At 35.4% G+C, this 18,764-nt stretch overlaps 4 non-coding genes and 2 pseudogenes across 4 annotated transcripts; all 6 read right to left on the bottom strand.

Annotated features, from left to right (window-relative positions):
* Positions 1–7,146: 7,146 nt before the first annotated feature.
* LOC129901886 (U1 spliceosomal RNA) lies at positions 7,147–7,297 on the bottom strand (annotated as a pseudogene).
* A 1,296-nt stretch (positions 7,298–8,593) lies between these two features.
* LOC129901937 (U5 spliceosomal RNA) lies at positions 8,594–8,701 on the bottom strand (annotated as a pseudogene).
* A 492-nt stretch (positions 8,702–9,193) lies between these two features.
* Positions 9,194–9,355, bottom strand: LOC129901871 (U1 spliceosomal RNA). The gene has a single exon (XR_008769969.1). It is a non-coding gene; the product is annotated as a U1 spliceosomal RNA (small nuclear RNA).
* Positions 9,356–10,296: 941 nt separating this feature from the next.
* LOC129901904 (U5 spliceosomal RNA) lies at positions 10,297–10,413 on the bottom strand. Its single transcript, XR_008769990.1, has one exon. It is a non-coding gene; the product is annotated as a U5 spliceosomal RNA (small nuclear RNA).
* Positions 10,414–10,836: 423 nt separating this feature from the next.
* LOC129901921 (U5 spliceosomal RNA) lies at positions 10,837–10,954 on the bottom strand. The gene has a single exon (XR_008770003.1). It is a non-coding gene; the product is annotated as a U5 spliceosomal RNA (small nuclear RNA).
* An 877-nt stretch (positions 10,955–11,831) lies between these two features.
* Positions 11,832–11,991, bottom strand: LOC129901862 (U1 spliceosomal RNA). Its single transcript, XR_008769961.1, has one exon. It is a non-coding gene; the product is annotated as a U1 spliceosomal RNA (small nuclear RNA).
* Positions 11,992–18,764: the final 6,773 nt, after the last annotated feature.

The raw sequence follows: 18,764 nt of genomic DNA, 5'->3' as shown, positions 1-18,764 counted from the left end.
ATAGGTAATGACAATAAATAAACAAGTAGAAATCATAATAGTAAATCTTCAACTTACATATGTCCAACAATACCTCTAAGTTTTAGATTTAACGGGGCTAAGACAAGTTCCTACCTCACCCTCAATCATAATAGAAAGAAATGTCATAGTAAGTGTCTAAAGATCTCAACATATTATAAGCTAGAAAGATAAAAGAGTATTGTTCCCGGAACATGGGAACTCACCAAAAGTAGCCTTCAAACGAAATCTCAACTAGTCACATGGAGGAGAACGAGGAGGAGCACCGGTCCCTACATGGTGATATCATGTAGGCAAAAGAGTATGTGTTAGTACTTTGAATGTACTAAGTATGTAGGTATGCATTACAAACTAAAACATTTAGGACATTTATAAGGTAAAGTACATAAATGAGTGCATGCATGGGTAATCAATTAGATATCATTTAAATCATACATATGTGGATATATACATGCATGAATAATCATGTAAATAACATTTGAAACATTCAATTTGTGGGATGTTGACTATAACCGACATTAAGATCATGTCCAACATAACCCCCTATGTTTGCCGGGGAGTCTATGTCACGCCCCGGGAGGGTACCCTAGGCGTGGCCGGCACCCAAAGGCCATTTCTGACCTTCGAGCGAACCACCTGGTCCAGTCACACATTTATTTAATCATATTCTCTTAGCGGAAACTCAATTAATGAAATACTATTCACAATATGGGGGCCGAAGGACAAACATTTCAAGCCATCAAAACAATATAATAAGACACCTCAAAAGTAACAATCCAAACTCCCCACATTCTAGTCTATGAAGCCTCTATCAAGGTCTAAGACGTGCCAATGACAAGTCCATGGCTACCCATAATAAAATAAAGGAAACGACAACAAGAACTATACAAGAAAGTTTAACATCCTCCGGAAACTAGGAGGACTCACCAACTAGCTGGGAGTGTATGTGGATCTTCAATGGAGCGCTGGTTGATGATCTCTAATACCTGTCTCTGCACCATGCAGGCCAAATAGCGTCAGTACATGGAATGTACGAGTATGTAAAATGGCCGAATACAACGAACATCAAGGAAGAATCAATCAACTTGAAATCTCAACTCAAGAGGAATAACAACTCAATCAAATGTCCTAATGTCTAAATAAGAATATGATTTAGAAGGGACCAATTACATACAATTCAACTCAATCTGACTTAGAGTACTATCAAGACCTATTTGGGAGCTTCTCTTACCCGACAACCATAACTTATGAGCCAGTGAAAGTATAACAAACCGACGTTGTTGCCGCATCTGTTCATACCTTGCCAGGGTATGAATGAATCAACCAATCATGGATCCAATCCAACCAAGTCCTATAATGTTAGGACAAATCTCTCGAGGAAGCATCCGACTTTAACGGTTCCATCCCCCCTACGTTTGGCGACGCAGTTATTGGGTTCGAGTATGGACTATACTCTTGCCCAATTCGGTGCTCGATACTCCTCCCAAGACTCAATGCTCATAAAACTCCATCCAATCAACTCAATCAAATCACATCAACAAGTCTCATTACAACCTTGTCAACTCATCAACTCTATCATAATCAAATCTCTTCTAATCATACTATTGTCACGCCCCAGGAGGGTACCCTAGACGTAACCGGCACTTAGAAACTATTTCTAGCTCCCAAGCGAACCACATAGCCTGATCACACATCCGTTCATTCATTCAATCAGCGGAAGACAAAAGAATAAAGAGAATCTTCGGTGGGCAACTGAAACATTAGTCTAACTCAAGGAATAAAGGCCATGGGCCAACAAATCAACTCTAATATTTGTCATTATAAATAGTTTAACAAGAATAATTTAAGGAAAGAAATACTCAATCGACGCATCACTATCTAGTCAATGAAGCCTCTATCACTACTATCTAATTGGTGCCAATGACATGTTCATGGCTACCTCAAATAAAATAGAAAGGGCTAACTCGATGTAAGAATACACAAATGATATCCTCCGAATGTAGGGGAGGACTCACCAATACGCTGAGTGTAAATAGATCCCCAATGATGCTCATATTGACGATCTCATAAACCTGTCTCTGCATCATGAAACGATACAGGCCAAATGGCGTCAGTACGTGGAATGTACTGGTATGTAAAATGGCAGAATGAAACATACCTCAAGGAAGAGTAACGCTAGTTCAAATATCTCAACTCAGGAAGATAAGAGGGACTCAAATAAAGCGTCATAAGTCTAAAGTAAGGATATAGTTTAGACAGAGACCAATCATATACCATACAATCCAATCCAATTATGTATAATACAGTTCAATCAAATCATTTACAATTCAATCCTTTTCAATCATGTACAATCCGATTATATACACTCAACTCAACAATCAACTCAATAATCAAATCCAATCTAGTCACATACCATTCTCTTCAATCCCATCACAATTCATCTAATCCAATCCAACCATATACAATCAACTCAACATTCAACTCAAAAATTAGCTCAAGGGACTTAACTCAGTAAATATGCAAATTAAATTATACAATGTTTTACAATTCAACTCAAAGGACTCGACTCAATAGATATGTAATAACTCACTCAAGCGTCTTAAGTCTAACAAGAAATAGTTTAGACAGGACTAACTCATAAGCATATAGTAACTCACTCAACTCAACTGACTTAGAGTACTATCAAGACCTAAATAGGAGTTTCTCTTAACCGATAACCAACACTTATGAGCCAGTGAAGGTACAACAAAACGACGTTGTTGACGTGCCTTTTCATACCTTGCCAGGGTACGAACGAATCAAACACTCATGGATCCAATCCAACCAAGTCCTATAATGTCAGGACAAAACTCTCGGGGAAGCATCCAACTTAACTGTTCAATCCCCCCTACGTTTGGCAACACAGGTATTGGGTTCTAGTACGGACTATACTCTTGCCCAATTCGGTGCTCGATACTCCTCCCATGACTCCATGCTCATAAAACTCCTCCAATCATCTCAAACAAGCCCTCACGGCTAGTTTCATGTGGAACATTGTCACCTCATCAACTCTGTTCTCATTTCAACTCAATTAACTCATAATGACAAGTCTAATTGGACCTTCTTTCAAATCGACTCATCTCAAATCATCAAACTCTTCTCTTTAAAAATTTATACAATCTCAACTCAATGATTGCAGAAAATATTATGTACATAAAAATATAATTTCAACTCCTCAACTCAAACTCAAAATAGATACTTTAATGTAATAATACTCAACTCATTTAAAGGCTCCTCATACTCAACTCATACTTAAACTCCTTTCTAAATCAAAGATGAAACTAATAATTCTTTAGACTCAAAATAGTGTATAAATAGTTTATGCAAAAGGTTCACAAACAATTTATTTAAAGCTCCTCCTCAAAGGATCATTTATTTTCAAAATATTCCTAAGACTCCAATCAACTCAAATTATGCACATCATATACCACAAAATCACATTAGACTCCAATCTACTTCATCACATAATATCCTCATCAATATACCTCTTCATCAATCATTCTACACATATTACATAAGCACCATTCACGTCATCCCTCACATCTTCATCAAAACATCATCATCACATCATCATCATATATTATCATTTTCATCATCATCAAATATTTACTCCAAAATCCTTATTTTTTTGTCCTATGTTCATTTTATAGAAGTAAAAGGACATTCTTAACTATCTAATTCATTCTTTTTATTCCAATCAATACATATATACACAAAACCATCCACCTCAACTCAAGACAAATTATGACCAAAGAAATCTCATCTTGGGTTCATGTGAATAAAACATGAATCCATACTCTCAACAAAACTCAACTCAAGAATATCATCAATACCTATAAATCTATATACAAAGATACATTTGTAGTTAATAATATGAAAAATAATTATTTAGTAACTCAAGTCATTAAAAACATCAATCAACTAATAGTACTTAAAAACATTCTATAGTTTAGGAAAACTTTCAAGAAAACCTTCTTAGAAGGTTCAACTCTTTCACAACTTCTATCTAACACATCTATGGGCATATGGAAGAACTAAATCCATATTTTAGGTTAGCCTTACATACCTTGTTTGAACACTTTGAAGGAACTTGATGTTAGGTCTTCAATAGAAGACTTGAATCCTTGAAACTCTTGAAGGCACCCTTTGTTGGAGATGGATTTGGAGAAGAAGAAGAAGAAGAGAGGGAAAATATTTAGGGCTTTTTAGAGAGAGAGAGGAGCTGAAAATAATGGTCCAAAATGCTCAAGGATGGTGTATATATAATTTGGAAAAAGTCCAAGTTGCCCCTCTTCCAAAAAATCTGGAAATTTGGACAAAAGTCTTGCTGGCGCTATAGTGACGCGTCGCGCCACTGCAGCGCCAAGCCAAAATAGGCTTAAAACCATGCACACCTAATAGTGGCGCGTCGCGCCAAGCCCCAAACTACTGAGGCTGTTTTCTGGCGCTATAGTGGCGTGGGGCGCCACTGGAGCGCCAAGCCTGAATTTTGCCCAGGCCTGAATATTCCTGCAATACTAGTCTGTAGTAAAATGGCCATAACTTTTGACTCCGAACTCCAAAAATTTCAATCTTGGTGGCGTTGGAAAGAAGACTCAAATATATTTAATTGGGTAGGTCGTGGTCCACCCAGTTATTTATATCCTAGGAGATATGGTCGTTTGAAGTGGACCCTTATACTAACTCGTCCGAAAACTTAATCGATTGGAGTTCTTTGGACTCGACTTGGTGTTAGAGATCCCTTATGACCCCTAAACACATCTAACATACTTCAAATACTTAGGAATTAATCCTAACTCATATGTAGAATTGCAAGTCCTCCGGCCCGAGTCTATCCATACGTGAAGAAATGTTTGATTATTTGCGAAAAATTTTCTAGGGTGTCACAACTATCCGATCAATCTCAATCATATCTTCAAAAGAAATTTAAATGCACATATATAGCAACATATAGATATAATCAATCATTTGCTCCATCCATATGAGAAATCTTTGAGACTCATTACAATTTAAAGACTTTAAATTTACATTTTTATAATAAGCAACATTTTTAAGAAAATAGCATCCTTTATCAAAATCTACATAGTCAAGAAGATTAATAGAACATATTTAACAACTCATTTTCATCAACTCATACTCACATAAAGGTTCATTTTGGGAACTTCTTAACTCAACAACATCAATACATATAGAATCAAATAAATAGGGGATAAAACTTTTTTAAACTTAGACCATACCAAGAAACTCCATTTTCATGACATCTAACCTCAAAGCAAGAATAGGGCACATGGGTGGACTCAACCCATGTTTTGGATAGCCTTACATACCTTAGTGAAGACTTGAAGAGAACCTTGTGGTTGGGTCTTCAATGGAGAACTCAAACCTTGAAGCTCTTGGAACTCTTCTTGTTGAAGAAGAAGAAGAAGAAGAAGAAGAAGAGAGAGAGAGAGAGAGATAGGTTTCTAGGGCTTTTAGAGAGAGAGTGAGGGATTGAAAATGATCCCAAAATGTGCGAAGGCTGATACATATATAATTTGGAACAATTCCCAAATTGCCCCTCCTTAAAAGTTCTGAAAAATAGGCAAAAATGCACCTGGCGCGATAGTGGCGCATTGCGCCATTGCAGCGCCAGGACAATTACGTCTAAAACCTGCACACCTCGTAGTGGCGTGCTGTGCCAAAGACCAAACTACTGAGGCATGTTTCTGGCGCGATAGTGGCGCGTCGCGCCCTTACAGCGCCAAGGCCATATTTTTGGGGTTCTGGAAATTTGGCCTGAAAAACCCTGCATAACTTTTAGTGGCGCATCGCGCCAAGGACCAAACTACTGAAGCATGTTTCTGGCGCGATAGTGGCGCGTTGCGCCCTTACAGCGCCAAGGCCATTTCCCCAACAGTTGCAACCCAGGCCAAAAATGAAATTCCTGCCGTGCTAGTTCGTCTTAGGATCGTCGTATCTTTCGACTCCGAACTCCAAAATTCACATTCTTGGTGGCGTTGGTAAGAAGACTTGACGACCTTTGATTTAGTAGGTTGTGAGCCACCCAGATCGTCATATATCAAAAGATAGGGTCATTAGAAGTGACCCCCCCCCCCCTCATGCGAACTCCTCCTCAAGTTTAGTCACGACGAATATTTTTGGACTTAGCTTGGTCCTAGGGGTCCTCCGTGACCCCACATCACCTCCAACACTCCTAAATTACTTGGGGACTCGTCTTAATTTAAGCACACACTTCTAAATAATTGGGTTCAACCCTGCACGAATACAAGAAAGGTCTGAATCCTAGGGGAAAAATTTTGAGGGGTGTTACAGTCTACTTGCCTAGGGTAGAACTACTTCAATTTTACATTCATTCTTTAACTTTAAAGGCTTTCATGGATCCATTAGCCTAAGCCTACAAGGGCTCCTATGTTTGCACATAGTTAATGAGACAAGGAGTTGCTACTAGGATTCCCTTACTGAATTCCACCTCAATAACCCATTCGGTGCTAAGTCAATCCCATAGAATAGTTTAATACTTCAAAATAGTCATAGCATATAGCTTGAGAATTCAAAGCATAACAGTCGATGGAATAGCTCACTAAAACCTTTAGTGATTCAAATATGCAAGAATTGTCCTTATAACATAAAGAATCCATTATAAGACTCTCTTTTGATCATAGACATTGCTTTCATAAACATTTATTTGGAGTCAAAGTTTTCAAGTCAAACTTCATTGAAAATATAGTAAAACTAGGTGGGTTTAAATCACTTCAATTTTCAAACATGTATGTAAATGAAAATATGCATAAATACTTTGAAATTCAGTAATTAAAAATCATACTTTAAATAACCCACTATGAATTTCAAGAACTTTTAAAAAGATAAATAGAGAAATTACTTGCAAACCAACAATTTATACATATGAAATTATTTTGCATCAAAATAGACCAATAATTATTAGTTAAGTAGAAATAAGAATTATCCATAAGAAAATATTACTTGAAATCAAGAGATTTAGTTGAAAGAGTTTTAAACTACATTGGTGGAAGAATCCATGGATAAACACATACAACCATACAACCATAGAGTAAAGCTTGAAGAGAATTGGATAAATAAACATAATTTATCATACAATCACAAATTATGACATAGGTTTGATCACTTGAGCTAACCTTAGGTGGGCACACTTCCAAAGTGCAATGGAAGCCGCCAACCTAGGCCTTTATTGATGGTCTACTGACCCTGTCCAGGTAAGCATATTTCTTGTTCTTTTATATCCATCCAAATCATTCTTTACCTTTGTGGTAACCGATGAGGGACATTTTGCTATACTAAGTTTAAATCTCATAACATTAATCAACTTTATTATAGGAGTATTATACTACATCATTTAGTCCTCGTGAGTTGTGATGACTCTTAGAGAAAAGTCTTGCTCCCATATAAAAAGCTTGAAGATTGCTCCTCCTGGGGCAAACATACATGGGTGTCAGAGGGTCACCCGAATTCCCTCAACAAAAAAATGGATTGTATATATAAGGTAGATTTTCTATATTTTTGTACATATAGAAATTTTGAACCATCTAAATCAAAGAGAAGAGATAGCCCAATGGTACTAGCCTGCGCAATTTGGGCGGCGAATACCATCCCCAGTTTGCATGGAGGTTCAATAGTTCCTGTTGGGCGTGACATTTATATTTTTATTTTTTGAACCCCTGAGTGAAAAAATTCTGGGTCCGCCATTGGGCCTCCTCTATATCATTTCCCTCATGTTATTTTGTTCCTTCCTGCGCTTAAGAGATTCAAACTATGTGAACTTTGACCAATGTTTTAAAAAATGAATATATATTTTTATGAAACGAGAAGAATTTTTATTTGTAGTATTTTTTATATGATTTTTGATTATTTATATTATAAAATTTAAAATATTGAGTTAATTTAATCTAATATAACTCCAAAGATTAGTTACACAACCAAGTCTACCAGCTTTGTCCTGTTCAAATATGTTATAAGCAAAAATTGCAATGTTTTCATCGTACATATTCACTCAGTAAATCCAAAATAAATCAATAACAACATGTTAATTTCTAATTGAATCACAAGTTTGACGAGGAATTCTCACTTCAAAACCAAGTATAAGTCTGGGTTCTGAAAAAAAGAAAATTTGAGAATTGGGTAGGAACACGTAAAAAAAAGTTATAGGTTCGACCACTTGTACCGACCTTAGGCGGGCATCCTTCCAAAATGCAATGGAAGTCACCAACCTGGGTCATGGGTCTTATTAATCACCCATTTACCCCCATCCACTGTCTTTCTTTTTGAAAAATGCTGACCAATGTTCGGAAAATGCATCACTACCATTAGTCGTGTATGAAACTATTCAAAGAATCAATACAACATTATTTTGCACGATAAGAGGCAAATGTTTCTTTCCTTTTTATATGATAAAATGATACTCTAGCCAAAAAAAATTCACAGCTTGAATTTTGCTCATATCAGTATAAAATAGCATTACTAAAAGACACACGTAAGAAAAGGTTAAAACTAGATTTGTTGGGGTACTCAAAAAGAAAGAACCCCTGGAGTATGCCACTAATTGCATCGCACACAGAATTCTTTAGTAAAAGGAGAAAGAATAATTCGATTTGTGCTCACTTCATGGCCAAGTGGAGTTTTTCAACTAATCCGTGCTGCACCTGCACTTTATTATTGAGACAAAGTTTGTATTTACTCATTTTTATCGATGTGGTACTCACTCACTCACTCCTTTAAAATATTCTCATTGTTTATCGATGTGCTGAATTCTAATGCAGGTTCGGTTTTTATGTGTATAGTGAAGGGGCCCAACTCTTTTATGGTCACTTTTAGTTGGCCTTCGAGTTTATGTTTCTTAGACTCTTTCGAAATGTGCCGCACTCATATCAGATCCTCTAAGCACTACTTCTCGAGGTCGAACATGCACCCGAGTCTGACACCGGACAACATAGCTTATAATGGCAATTAGTTGCTTGAGGAACCTTGTATTAATCACTGCTTAATCCAAATAAACCAATAGAAACATATTCAAGTTTTAAAATTGATCAAAATTATTACAACGAATCAAATTACAAACACCAAATTTAAGTAACCAGAAGATGCAAATTTTGTTTAAGAATTGGTAGGGACCGCGCGAACGCAGGTGCCCCGCTGCCACAGATTATGACGTAGGCTCAACCACTTGGGTTGACCTTAGGCGGGTGCCCCTCCAACGTGCAATGGAGGTCACCAACCTAGGCCATGAGTCTGATTGATAGCCCATTGACCCCGTCCAGGTAAGTATGTTTCTTGTTGTTCCTTCCTGTTCATTTATATCCATCTTGAGCATTGTTTTCCTTTGTATCAGCCGATGAGGGACATTTTGCCCTTCTTTTTTTTTTTTTCATTTATAGCACACCAATTAGACAACAAACAGATCATTTTAGCTCCTTTAAATGAACGATACTGATTTATTTAGGTTTAGGAAATGAGAAAATCATGAGTCTTTGCCTATCTCAACAGTATGCGCAACGCGTCCAACCTGTTTGTTTCAGTTAAGTTAGCAAGTGACAATCCGTTACAATTGGTTGTCATAAGAGTGTCAAACTTCTTGGGCAATCGATATGTTTGCAGGTCATAGAGGACACTGGATATGGACAGGGGCTCTTGAGGAGATCATATTTAATGGTATAGAAAATATAGTTGCGACTTATCAAATGTTTATAGATATTGCCACTTCCTATGAACCTGAATCCACTTCATTGATAAGCCTCACACCTGCAAAAACGCAATGGATTTACCGGTTTCTCAAAATTAGGAAAACGTTTTGTAGAGGTTCATCGATCTTATTAACCGCCTGAGTGAAGAGACAATATTAAGTTTGGCGGTTAATAAGCTTGAGGACATGAAAAAAAGTTGCTATCAGATTAACGATGATTTGATAGACAAACATTAGGTATAAGGGCACTCGTCGTCAAGAGAGTTTAGTGCTGAAGATTTTGGCTAAGACATTGAGCCTCGTTGCCATGTGTGTTTTACTCCCTTTGTCCCAAAATAAGTATGGTTTTAGCAGCAGAAACATATATATATATATATATATATATATATATATAATTGTTTCTGGGGGACATTATACAATTATTTTATAGCAAATACTTCATCTGCCGTACCAAATGCACTATTATCATAAATTTTTAACCTTCAATTTGTAGTCGTACACAAGTTTGAAAACAAGAATTGTTGGGGCTACTCTAAAGAAGAGAACCCCTCCAAAAATTAGCGTATGCCATTGATTGCAGCGTACACACGGTATTCTTTAGTAAAAGGCGAAAGAATAGTTCGCTTTGTGCTCACTGCATGGCTGCGTGATTTCTAGAGCTTAAGCTGTCCTGTGAACTTTCTCGTTGATTTGGCTTCAGTTTGTTTTACTGGGATAAAAGGTGTTGTTGAACCTGATGTTAACAAAAATGTGTGCTTACTGCAAAAGTTGCTCAAATTATAGGGTGTGTTCCGTACAAAGAAAAACATATTTCCTGAATACTGAACACATCATAATGTTGTTTTTTAAATCATTTTTTTCTTCATATAATTGTGGTATCTTAATTAGCCAATATGTGTGCAATTCTACTAATTTTATAAACTTCGACTAATTTTATGAAGTACCTTGCTACCTCTCACCAATATAAGTATCAAATAATTCTGTCTATAAGAATCAAATACAATAAACCACACCCAATTCAAAATTAAAAGTACAAGTAAAAAAAAGGTTGAAACTAGAATTGTTGGGGTACTCAAAGAGAGAGAACCCCACCAAAAATTGGCATATGCAACTAATTGCAATGCGCACACGGTATTCTTTAGTAAAAGGCAAAAAAATAGTTATCTTTGTGCTCACTGCGTGGCTGCGTGAGTTCTTCAACTAATATGTGCTTCCTTTTTATATTGAGACAAATTTTGTATTTATTCGTGTTTTATCAATTTGGTACTCCCTTTAAAATATTGCTCTCTCCTTCTTCCCTCTTGTTCATCACTCAGACCTTCAAATATCTTTATGATAGAAAATCAAACATTTTTTTCAAATAGTAGCAATTTAATTAAATTGTCCTGTACACTTTCTTGTTCGATTAATTTAAGATATGATTTCACTATGGTTTCTTTGTGATTCTGAGGAAATATATGTTGATAAGATGATCGATAAAATGTCGCATAGGATATTTTCAATTGAGTATCTTGAATAGCTGAATTCGAATGCAGGTTCAGTTTTTTAAACGTGTATACGTGATTGGATCTGCATATGTTTGGTAAAGAGAATAATCTTATCCTTGGACCCAATTGCCAAAAGCAGAAACAAAGCGTTGTTAAAATTGCATCAGTGGTGGAGTCGCCTTTATAAACAACTTTGGCTAAATTCAATAGTTTTGGCTCAAATTCAATTATAATCAATTTCAAGTTAAATATGAAACTTTATTGATTAGAGACTCGTTAATTCTGCACGGGAAGAAAGTTCAATTATTCAAGTAAATAAAAGATAGAAGGGAGATGTTGTTGAGGGGTCAGATTGGCATTTGATTGAAAGCTCCCTTTTATCAATCAGCCAAGTGATTGCTCGCATTAATGATTATACAGATTCTAAAAATCCAAATAAAAACATTGCTCAATTTTAAATTAAGTACTACTAAGTTTAAAGATCAAATATTCCTCAACTTTTGGCCAAAATCTACACAAATGTAGATTGCCAACACAAAGTAAACCAAAAAAAGAAGAATTTGTTTATGATTTGGGTAGGGACCGCGTGAACGCTGGCCCCACTGCAACAAATTATGACGTAGGCTCGATCACTTGGATCGACCATAGGCGGGCACCCCTCCAAAGTGCAATGGAGGTCACAAACCTAGGTCATGGGTCTTATTGATCGCCCATTGACCCCGTCCAGGTAAGTATGTTTCTTGTTACTCCTTCCTGTTTTTTATACCCATCTTAATACTTGTTTTCCTTTGTGTCAGCCAACGAGGGATATATTGCCCTTGATTTTTTAATTTCTTTTATTCATAACAAACCAGATAGACAACAAACAGATCTTTATCATACTCTTGGGAAAATTAAAATAAAAATTAAGTATGAGCAAATCATGTCATCCAATTTTGTGTAGAATCCGATGTTAACAAAATTGCGAATAAGTGTGTGTATTCACTGCAAGAGTTGCTCAACTGAAATCTGATATTTTCCTTTTCGTTTTTATTTCCTTCATATGAACCGTGGTGTCTTGACAATTATGTGTACACTTGGACAAATTCTATGCTCGTGCGGAGTCAATGTATATCTTACGGGTTCGGCCGAATGTAGTAGCTTTAGTCGAAAATCTATATTTGTCTTCAGAGATTTATTGCATATGTTCAAAACTTCAAATTATTTAGAACCCTATTTTGCGTCTTTTTTGTTTCACAACTATAAAATTTTGCTCTTCTATATAATTTCCCTCTTGTCCGTCATTCCACAGAAGAAAAGAAAATATTTCTCTATCTCTCATCAGAAATCTCAATTCGAATCCTGATTGAGAAACTCTTCATTCAATTATAAACAAGTATACAAATAAGTTAAAATTAGTAAATTTAACTTGCCGCGTAAAGATTGTCACTATACTGTATTATGAGTGTACAAACAAGTATTTTACTATGAATAATAAAAGTGAAGTGGTGAAAATAAGTCTCTACGCTTGTCTAATTGAACTTAAATTTCACGCCCGATCTGCCACCTCGCATAACAAGTAGTTTTAAGGCCCTTGTATGAGCGTGTCTCTTAATAAAAATGTCACCTGTTCGTTTATGGGAATTTTAATATTAATAATTAGTAAGATTATTTTGTTGGGTTTAAGTGAAGTGTGAATGAGAAATAAGAATTGAGAAATGTAGGGGAACCAAATGAAGGGAAAATGAAATGGCATTTCTCCCTCATTGGTAGAAGAAAGGAAATGTTTTGTCCTTATATAAGGAAACACTTTCTTTAACTCTTAAAGGGTTAAGTAGAGGGTGACACCTTGTGCCGCCGTCGTCGTCGTCGCTCGCTCGGCTTTGGCTAACTGATAATATTTAAGACAAAATTTATTTATTAATCTCATTAATTGATTTCCTTTTTCTGAATATTAATTCAGTATTACTTCAAAATTATTGATTAAATAATTAATTAATTAATTCACGGATCAAGTGAATTAATTAAATTCGTGGAATTAACTAATAAAAAGAATTTATATTTCACGGATTCAAAAAGGACTTGTTTCTTCTGAAAAGACATCTTTTTCCTTTAAGACACCATGCATGTTCCGAACAGATAAGACTATTCTGAACAGGTTTGTTCACAACCTTTGTTGGTTATAAATAGAGACGCCTCCTCTCAGTTTTCGACATTTCTCTCTCTTTTGCATATATTTTCTTACAAACAAAGTTGCTTCTTTGTGTGATTACGTTGCTGCTTTCTGAGTTCACTAAAATTATTGAAGTTTGAGGTAACACTACTTCTTTAATGTTATATCTGTTTTATCCCAAGAGGAAATAATTCATAACATCGGGTACTGTGAGTTGGTTAAATTCCTTAAGGACACACAGTGAATTTTGTGAACTCGGATACTGTTTTTCTTTATATCTTTATTATTTCTTGTTTACTAACTTTAATACAAGAGATAACAAGCTTAAAGAATTTAATATTTTTTTCCTTATATTTGAGGTTTCTAGAGATTAAAACATTTTTAGGTTTCTACTCTGTGTGAATCTAATATTGATTTGAAGAATATAAGAACTTCATCAATATTCAAGATTCATTCGGTTAACGATTGGAAGAATATAAAAATTTCATCGTTAAACTAGAAACAAATTGTATATTTCTACTTCATACTATTTCTGGTTGAGGGCTGGAGACTAAAATCGAAAGACTTTCTACTCTAGGGATTAACTTGGTTCGAAAAAATAAAATTTTCATCAAGTTAATTAAGTTTTTGTTTTTCTCGGTTCAAAGAATATAAAAACTTCACCAAGTTGAACAAAAATTCCTATTTGGTCATTCTTTTGTTTAATACGCCTTTTGTTTTGTTAAACAGAATGGGAGATACAAATGCATCCGATTTTAAAGCAAACACAATGTCTTCATCTAGGCGAATACCAGTTTTTACAGCAATGGATACTACAGAAAACCTGGAAAGTTCACTGGTTTTGACTTCAAACGGTGGCAATTGAAGATGTTCTTCTATCTGACTACTCTCATTCTACAATGTTTTATCAATGAAGATGTTCCTGTGGTAGAGGAAGGAACTCCTAAAAATGAAAATTTTATTATGACTGAGGCATGGAAGCATTCTGATTTCCTTTGAAAGAATTACATACTCAATGGATTGGAAGATGGCTTATATAACGTCTTCAGTGTTTGTAAAACCTCTAAAGAACTCTGGTATGCTCTTGAGAAGAAATACAAAACTGAAGATGCAGGCTTGAAGAAGTTTGTGGCTGGAAAACATTTGGAAGCAAGACAGTCATGTCTCAAATCCAAGAACTACAAGTCATTATTCATGATCTCCTGGCAGAAAGTATGGTCAAATTCAATAGTTTGATTGTTAAATTAATTGAATGTGTTATTAATTTTAAATTATCCATTATAGGTATGATCAGCAAGATTGATTGAGAAATTGCCTCCTTTATGGAAAGACTTCAAAATTATTTGAAGCACAAGCGAAAGGAAATGACTCTTGAAGACTTGATTGTTCATTTAAGGATCGAGGAAGACAACAAGGCTGGCTAGAAAAAGGCTAGAGGAAACTCAACAATTATGGGAGCACATATTGTTGAGGTTGGTCCAAACAAATCAAAAAAGAGAAAGAAACCATTTGGACCGAACAACTATCCTAGTAAAAAGAATTTCAAGGGAGACTGTCACACTTATGGAAAAGCTGGACATAAGACTGTGGAATGTCATGCTCCCAAGAAGGAAAAAAAGAAATGTCAAGTCAACATGGTTGATACAAATGGGGATGTTGACAACCTGTGTACAATGTTGACCGAATTCAACCTAATAGGAAATCCCAAAGAATGGTGGCTTGATTCGGGAGCCACGTCACATGTTTGTGCGGTTCGAGAAACATTCGCTACTTACTCCCCTGTTGCACCTGATGAGACTATCTATATGGAAAATTTTACAACGTAAAGGTTGAAGGATATGTTAGAGTATTCTTGAAAATAACATTCGGCAAGGTGGTGATGTTGAACAAAGTTTGTCATGTTCCATAAATGAGAAAGAACTTGGTTTCTGTTGGTCTTCTAATAAAAAATGGATTCAGGTGTGTTCAGGTTTCAGACAAAGTAGTAGTTAGTAAGAATAAAAAGTATTTAGGAAAAGACTACCTCACTGAGGTCCTTTTCAAATTGAATGTAATGGTTGTTGATAATAATAAAGTTCAAGCTTCTTCTTACTTATTTGAGTCAAATAATTTATGGCGTTCATGCTTAGGACATCTCAATTATAAAACCTTGTGAAAACTGATCAACTTAAATGTATTGCCTAACTTTGAGTACAATAAAACAAAATATCAAGTGTGTGTTGAATCTAAGTATGGTAAGCATCCTTATAAATCTATTGAAAGACATTTCAGTCCCTTAGAATTGGTTCACACAGACATTTGTGATATGAAGTCAACACCAACTCGTGGTGGAAAAAGTATTTTACAACTTTTATTAACGATTGCAATAGATATTATTTTGTCTATTTGTTGAATAGTAAGGATAAAGCAATAGAAACATTTAGACAATGTAAAACTAAAGTTGAAAATCAGTTGGATAAAAAGATAAAAATGATAAGAAGTAATAGAGGTGGAGAGTATGAATCTCCTTTTTGCAGAAATATGTTTGGAAGATGGAATCATCCATCAAACTACTGCCCCTTACTCACCTCAATCTAATGGAATTACAGAAAGGAAAATATGAACTTTAAAGAAAATGATTAATGTCTTACTTATAAGTTTAGGATTACCACAAAACTTGTGAGGGGAAGCCATCCTTATAGCAAATCGAATACTTAAATAGAGTTTTCCATAGCAAAGCACAATCTATTTCATATGAGAAATGGAAAGGAAGAAAATCAAACTTGAAATATTTCAAAGTGTGGGGGTGTTTAGCCAAGTCCAAGTTCCTAAATCTAAGAGGGTCACAATAGGATCTACGACTATAGACTGTGTTTTCATTGGATATGCTACAAACAGTAAAGTATATTGATTTTTGGTTCATAAGTCCAAACATCCGAATATTCATGACAATATGGTAATTGAATCAAATAACATTGAGTGCTTTGAACATATCTACCCGTATAAAACTAAACTTGAATTATCTAATGTAGGGTCTAAACTACCTTGAGAAGAATCAAAGGAGAATGTATCTAATAAAGAAATACCAAGGTGTAGTAAACGTCAACAAACATCTACTTTATTTGGATCTGATTTTGTAACATTTCTTCTTGAACATAAGCCTCAAATATTCAAAGAAGCTATGTCTGCTGCAGACTCATCCTTTTGGAAAGAGGTTGTCAATAGTTAGATTGATTCTATCTTGAGAAACCATACTTGGGAATTGGTTAATCTTCCTCCGGGAAACAAATCTTTAGGTTCAAAATGGATTTTCATAAGAAAAATGAAAGCTGATGGAAGTATTGACAAATACAAGGCAAGACTTTTCGTCAAAGGTTTTAGAAAGAAAGAAGGCCTTGATTATTTTGATACATACTCACCTGTAACTAGGATTACATCAATTCCGATGTTAATTGCACTAGTTGTGGTGTATGACCTTGAAATCCATCAAATGGATGTAAAAACAACTTTCTTAAATAGAGAATTGGAGGAAGAAATTTATATGGAACAACCCGAGGGTTTTGTGGTTCCTGGTAAAAAAAGGAAAGTGTGCAAACTTGTTAAGTCACTATATGGACTAAAACAAGCACCCAAATAATGGAATGCAAAGTTTGACTAAACCATGTTGGCAAATGGATTTAAGATTAATGAGTGTGATAAATGTGTTTACATTAAAGACACTCCAAATAAAGTTGTCATTGTTTGCTTATAATGACCATTTTATCCTTCCCTTTAGTTGTCCCAAGTCATTTCTGATTGGTATCGGGTGTTGGTTTTTAAAAAATCCTATGAAAAGTTAAGTCTTTGGAAATTTTGAATTTTCATAAGCTTTAAGTTTTCAAAAGTGGTATTTGGGGCCAACTGGTGCTACAGGTCTCGAAAAGGAATTCCATCGATTCCAATCGCTCTGGAATGTCAAAATTGGCCTAGGAGAGTTTACGGAATCAGTTTTGGAGTTGTAACCAAGATTTGAGGGCTTGAGTTGAGAATTTGAGGAATTTTAGGCCAAGGTTTGACTTTGATCAACTTTTGGAGTTTTGATGCTCGAAATAGAATTCAGATGACTCCGTTGGATTCGGGGGATGGTTTATGTTCTAGAAGAAGTGCTGAATTTTAGAGGTCTTGAGCCTATTTTTGGTATTTTGAAGGTCTAAGTTGGTTTAGTTGTGACTTTTCAAGTTTCGGGTCAAGGGGACCTCAAAATTGAATTCTAATGGTTCCATCAAATATGGAATGGCCAAAATAGGCTAGTAGCATTGTTGGCATGATCATCGAGGCAATCGATACAAATTTGGGGTCATTTGGCGCTTTTGACTTTGAAAGTTAGCCTATGGTTGACTTTTGTTAACATTCTTGAAAAAACCGCTCGGATGAAAATTCGAATAGCGTGGTTAATTTCGAAATGTCAAACGAATTACGAAGGTCCATTCGGAGACTTTAAATAATGCAAAAACCAGAAAAATCTAGTGCAAAAATGCAAATTTTTCAAATTTTTCTCTCAACTTTGAACTCTCATTCTTGAGCTTTTCAAGTCCAAATCTAGTGATTAAAAAGTCTATCTTCAAAATATTTTCAGGAGGAATCCACTTGTTACCTCAGAATCTTGAGGAGAGGGTTTCGATTGAGGTAAAATCTTGATTTTTGTTGCTGCAATGTCCTTTTTCAAAATTAATTTTTGAAGAATTTTGAGAATTTATTTTTTAGTCTATATAAACCCGATTTTGACGATTCAAGGGTCTAGGTTCAAGAGAATTTCATGGGGAATCCTCTGGTAAATTAGAATCTTGTGGGGAGGCTTCGTGTGAGGTAAAGTTACGAATCTAGCTACTATTTTGGCCATTTTCGAATTGAAATTGTGTGGAATTTTGGAAGATTGTATCTTGATCATTTGAACTCCATTTTTAGTGATTTTTAGGCTAGATTATGCGGGTTTTCCAAGAAACATCATGGTGTAATTTTTTTGGATTGGGAGGATCTAGTTTTTTCATAATTCACCGATCAAGAAGCTGCCATTTTTATCTTTTAGTTAGAATTTTGTGAATATTGGTTGTATGCTCGTCCCGCGTAGTTTCCCACCATAAATTGTGTTATAGTGTTGATTTGTGAGCTTGGGGTGACATTTAAAACCTATTTTTAGGCTCAAATCTAGAATTTCGGATGCGGGTCCCACATTCTCCATTTTAGACCCTAAAATTGGTCTGTCTTCAAAAATTATGAAATTAGTGTCTAAAAGACTGTATCGATGTTGTGCTTCTATTTTTGATAGGGTGGAAGTGTTTCAAGATCGCTCAAAAGGGAAAGGCTCTGGCACTATGATTTGGAGCTCTCGTATTCAGCC

Source organism: Solanum dulcamara, chromosome 8, assembly GCF_947179165.1.
Source record: "Solanum dulcamara chromosome 8, daSolDulc1.2, whole genome shotgun sequence".
NCBI classification, from domain to species: Eukaryota; Viridiplantae; Streptophyta; class Magnoliopsida; order Solanales; family Solanaceae; genus Solanum; species Solanum dulcamara.
This window is presented reverse-complemented; position numbering and strand designations above follow the sequence as displayed.